Here is a 6183-nt window from a genome sequence, read left to right as displayed (position 1 = left end):
AGATCTCTCCTTCATCATCCCCTGACTTTCCCTGACATTTAAAAAGCCATTAACACAGGTTTCAAACACACACACACACACGCACACATGCTGCTCACTTAGGCTATTATTTCAAGTACAGAGAGAGATGGTGGGTAGTGTGTGTGTCCAGACTGACAACCATAAGCTCCAATCACACAGACAGCAGGCTGAATCATTCCTTAATGCGGCTCTATCCTCCTCCAGAGGTGTGCAGAGCAGAGACACACACGGGCGGGTGTCCATTATGCTGCTTTTAGGGAGGGGGGACACAGGGAGACATCGCATTGATTTCCATTCCTCCTCATTGACATTTCTCCTCTGCCCAGTACAAGATTGACTACAGGTAGATAGGTATTGCAAAGTGGACCCACTCCTAACTATGGGTGAGTATTCACTGCTAGGCTGTGTTCTCACAGGAGAGTGAGGAGGGACAGATGGAAAAGGAGGGTTGGGGGGGGGGGGTGAGGGGGGGGGGGGGGCGAGGGGGAGGGGGGGATGGCGAGGGGGAGATGGAGAAGGGGAGGGGGAGATGGGGAGGGGGAGATGGAGGGTAGAGGAGTAAGGAGAAGGAGAGTTGGAGAGAAAGTAAGGGGATGGAATCATTGTCTGAAATAGGACGATTTGGCGGCAAATCATTCAAGAAAAGTAAAGTAATCTGTTTCATATTTAATCCCATGGGCCAGATAGTGGCCTGGTTCAGACACACAGCCCTGTGTGAGCCCTAATCTCTTTTTCTGTTGTTTATGCAGTAACAATAAAGAGAAATACATATTTTCTTGTTCCAAACATAATCTGCTAAACGTGGAAGCCAGAAAGAGACAGCAGCAGCTTGTGTTGTTGTCCCTCAGAGCCTCAGTGGTGGAACATCCTTGTTTCATGATATATTGTGAATTCCTTTATTGCATGTTCTCTGCATAGTGGCCTCTCTCTATCTCCCGCTCTCCTCTCCCTCTCTCCATCTCCCTCTCTCTTCTCCCTCTCTCCATCTCCATCTCTCTATCTCCTTCTCTCCATCTCTCTCTTTCCATCTCTCTCTCTCCATCTCCATCTCTCTATCTCCCTCTCTCCATCTCCATCTCCCTCTCTCCATCTCCCTCTCTCCATCTCCATCTCTCTATCTCTCTCTCTCCATCTCCCTCTCTCCATCTCCATCTCTCTATCTCTCTCTCTCCATCTCCCTCTCTCCATCTCCATCTCTCTATCTCTCTCTCTCCATCTCCCTCTCTCCCTTCCTCCATTGCTCTTTTCCGCCTTTTTCCATCAGTCTCCCCCCGTCTCTATTTCTCTCTCCATCTCTCTCTCTCCCGCTGCTTTACTGTAGGTGCGACTGTACACAGTAGCACAGTAGGTACTGTGAAATGACGTGTTTGTGTTTGGACAGTGGCAGAAATGAGCAGTGTGTATACAGCTCACTTGAGAGTGCGGTCTTAACATCACTGTAGATCTCTGTTGAGCGAGGAGGCGAGGATGCGGGGTTTCTAAGGTGTAGTCATTTGCATTGCAGCGTGTTCGTGCCCATATTAGGGTGTCACTAATCCGTCTGACCTTCTGCCTCATTAGCATGCGCCAGCCCACCTGACAAAGAGGCATGACCTTTATTGGCTAATGAAGAAGCACAACAAAACTAAACCTGACAGGACAAGAACAGACACTCATACACACACACACACACACACACACACACACACACACACACACACACACACACACACACATACACACACACCTATGCACACGCAGGGCTTGAGCTCTGCCAGGGCATCTGGGGGGGGGTGGGGGGTTGGGGACAGCTGACAGGGCCAGACTGGGACTTGACCTGAGAAGTGTGTGTATGGGGGGGGGTTCTAATGTGGAAGAGAAAGCTCACACACACAAACACACACACGCAAGCACACACAAACAGACACAAGCAGCAGACACAACAGAGCTTCTCCACTTCTTTGACAGAGACAAAAGCTCAAAGTCCTGTAGGAAAGGATGACAGGAGTGATGTCAGAAACAGTGAAGAACCAAATCAGAACTGTCCAGGGAGGTTTAGAACCAAGTCAGAACTGTCCAGAGGGGGAACACGGCTGTCTGCCTGATTAGCCAGATTAAGACAGAACAACCCGTCCACAGGAAAAGCTTGTGCGTTTGTCCTCTTATAACAAAAGGAACTTCCCAGGGTGAAAGGACTGCTGATGTCACTCATGTACAGAAAGTCAAACTCTGATGAAATGTCTCAGACAAGGCCACCAGGCCTGGAAGATGGAGGGAAGATGGAGGGAAGATGGAGGGAAGAAGGAGGGAAGAAGGAGGGAAGATGGAGGGAAGATGGAGGGAAGAAGGAGGGAAGATGGAGGGAAGATGGAGGGAAGATGGAGGGAAGATGGAGGGAAGATGGAGGGAAGAAGGAGGGAAGATGGAGGGAAGATGGAGGGAAGATGGAGGGAAGATGGAGGGAAGAAGGAGGGAAGAAGGAGGGAAGAAGGAGGGAAGAAGGAGGGAAGATGGAGGGAAGATGGAGGGAAGATGGAGGGAAGATGGAGGGAAGAAGGAGGGAAGATGGAGGAGGGGAAAGCAAGTCCAGAGACAAAGGAGCGGAAAGGAAGGAGAGATATCAGACAGATGGGATAATAAAAGAGGGATGAACAAACGACTGAAAGAGCAACAGAGTGGTGAGGAGGGGTGCATTCTCAGAGGTTAGGATCTGGAGCCTCCAGAACCTCTAGACTAAAGATACGGAACTCTGCCAAACTGGAGGAACTGTTTCCAGAGGGGGAATAAAAGAGCGCCTCTATCAGCTGGAACAGCACGCACACACACATATTCAGACACACACATCCAGCTGTTTCTATCTGTATTAGAATAGTGTGTGTGCTCATTGTCCCCCTGTGGAGTGGTGTGGAGCTGCCTGGTGGAGTGTTAGAGCTCGATTGTTCCTGGTTTACATAAGGGTGTTAAACTATACCACAGTCCTATCTATCTTACCAAGCCAGATATGTTTGTATTGTTGCTCCTTTATGCGTTTGGTATTTCCAAAGAGGATTGAGACTGTGTTGTGTAAGACAGAATAGATTGAGACTGTGTTGTGAAAGACAAAATAGATTGAGACTGTGTTGTGAAGGACAGAATAGATTGAGACTGTGTTGTGAAGGACAGAATAGATTGAGACTGTGTTGTGAAAGACAGACTAGATTGAGACTGTGTTGTGAAGGACAGAATAGATTGAGACTGTGTTGTGAAGGACAGAATAGATTGAGACTGTGTTGTGAAAGACAGACTAGATTGAGACTGTGTTGTGAAGGACAGAATAGATTGAGACTGTGTTGTTCCTACCCTGTTTCCCTCTTGTTCTTACTCCACTAAAGACTCCTACATTCTGAACACATCAAGCAACACTGAGTGTAATGATCACAGTAGAGGCTTCCTATCTTTCACAATGTAGGCAAGGCAAGATCTCCAAGACAAACCAAATCCCAATCTGGAGCACTGTTGTGTAGCTGGGTATTCATCAGAGATGGGAAGTATTTAAGTTGATTTTTCTGGTATCAGTACTTACTTACTATTTATTTTTCTGACAACTTTTTACTTTCACTCCTAAATTGTTGTACACAAATATCTGTACTTTCTACTTCTTACTGTTTCAAACCAGGCTCATGACTTCAGTTTTAAAGGAGTTACCATGGACGACGAGCTCTCCCTCACGGCCCACATTGCTGCGGTCTCCCAGTCGTGTAGATTCACCCTCTACAACATCTGAAAGATCAGGAGATACCTGTCTGAGCACTCCACCCAGCTGCTTGTCCAAGCACTGGTCCTCTCCAAGTTGGACTACTGCAACTCGCTGCTCGCTGGTCTCCCAGCATGCGCAACCCGCCCTCTTCAGAGGATTCAGAACGCGGCGGCCCGTCTGGTCTACAATCTACCCAGACGCTCCCACGTTACCCCGCTCCTCATCTCCCTCCACTGGCTACCCATAACGGCCCGCATCAGATTCAAGACCCTCGTACTGACCTTCCGAGCAGTGAACGGGACTGCACCCGACTACATCAAGTCTCTCCTGCAGCCTTACACCCCCACCCGCCACCTACGGTCTTCTTCAGACAACCGCCTGGTGGTCCCACCGCTCAAGAGCGCCCGGTCCCAACACAAGCTCTTCTCCTGTCTGGCCCCCCAGTGGTGGAATGAACTCCCCACCTCCATCAGAGACACAGACTGTCTCTCCACCTTCAAGAGAAGGCTCAAGACGCACTTGTTTCGGGAGTACAACGGTACTTAGGAATGGTTTGCTCAACCCAATGCTAGTTTCCTCAAGGATCTGTATGACTTGCTTTGACTGTTGCTCTTGTTGGTTAGTGATGGCTGATTTAAACTGTTGTATTCTATTCTATTTTAGTTAATCCTATTTTGTATTGCTTTCCTACAGGTACACTTGCACTTAGAGATTAATGTTGTTTAATTGTAACTTGCTTAACTACATGCTCTTATGGTTTCTTCCCTTTAGCACTTATTTTTGGGTTATGTAATATGTACTTCTTGTTTTGGCTACCCGCAATGCTATGGGGCTATCTTGTTGTTATTATCAGTGACCTATGCACTTTGTAAAGCTCTCTCTTGGAAGTCGCTTTGGATAAAACCGTCACTTTTTTATGTGACTTTTTTTACATCAATATGAGTTCCCTAGCCTGCCTATGGTCCCCCAGTGGCTAGATAGGTATAAACCAAGCCCTGGATATCTGCCTTTGAGAAAATTAAAGGTCAGATGGGCCGATCTGGAATCTTCCCCTTATGTCGTCATAAGTACCCAATACCCAACAATACCCAACACATGGCAAATAACATTCAGGCTACAGTCCTCTTGCTCTCTGTAACCAATTAGAACTTTATCTGTTCGTTTATCTGTTTGTAACATTTGGGGACAATGAAAGAGGGGCTAGGATTGGTCAGCTAAGATCAGAACAGGTGAGTCAGGGCTAGTGTGTGGTGGATTCCTGCTCCAAGGGTTTGTTGTGTCCTGATGAAGACGTGGTGAAGGTGTATTGATGCAGAGCAAATCCATCAGATGACTGTTAACAAGTATCTGCATATTGCCTTGTCAGGATGCTGTGTATGTCAACCAAACCTTCTCCCTTCGGTTTAATTATAGGAGACGATCGGCGTTCTATAAGACACCCCAACCCAGGTGGTCAGATCCACTTCCTTTGTGGCAGTATCATTAGGAGCTTCATGACTCTGACTCCCGATGCAGCTCATCTGCATGACACCTGAACAGCTCCAATTAGTCCTGCATCCAATTAGCATCATTAAACAAACACTCACACACAGCGGCTGTTGATATCATTGTTGTTGTTTTAAAATGGTAATTAATTTGTTTCAATAGTCAAGACAAATGTAGAGAAACCCACACAGACTAATTAAATGTACATAATTTGCATCACAACTATTATTTAAATATGTCTTTATACCTTGTAATAATTAGTAATAATAAACAGAACTTATTGTAAGACTGTAGTTGAGGAATTGAGATGTTATTATGTTATCACCATATTAAATTAGCGAGCTACTGTAAACAATATGTCATTTTTGCCCTGTAATCTTTTGTGTTTTTTTCCGTACCTGGTAGTTGAGATGTGGCTGATTAATACAGGCCGTTTCTTGACTTTGACCTCATAAATACCTAAAAAAGATCTCTGAACTTCTGATCCTTGATCTTCTGCTTTACTTTCTATGTGCACTATTTGTACATTACATTGGATAAAAGCGTCTGTTAAATATATCAAATATCATGTAAATGTAATCTAACTTGATACAGTGCAGTTAAACAGAGAGAGAATGTAGGGGTATAAAATGTTCCTGTAAATGAGACATGTAGAGCGTCCTAGTGTGCCTGCTCAGGTTGGGCTGGTCGCAGGCTGGTCATAGGCTGCTTCTGCTCTTCAGCGCTGCGGTGAACACCACACTGTTCATTCATTAAAAAGACCTACATGAGCAGAGGGACCTTATTTCTTATATACACACACATACAAACACACACTCAAACACACACTTGCAAACAAACACCCTGCACAGTGTTGGTCCCCCACACACACACACTCAGACAGTATATACCCACTTACTAACACAAGGGCCAATTAGAAGGTCCTAGTTTTTGGTTCAGGCACGTATCTAGGGGCTTATATT

Source organism: Hypomesus nipponensis, chromosome 14 (assembly GCF_054491055.1).
Source record: "Hypomesus nipponensis isolate SF chromosome 14, ASM5449105v1, whole genome shotgun sequence".
Classification (NCBI taxonomy): Eukaryota; Metazoa; Chordata; class Actinopteri; order Osmeriformes; family Osmeridae; genus Hypomesus; species Hypomesus nipponensis.
Note: the sequence above shows the minus strand (reverse complement) of the source record.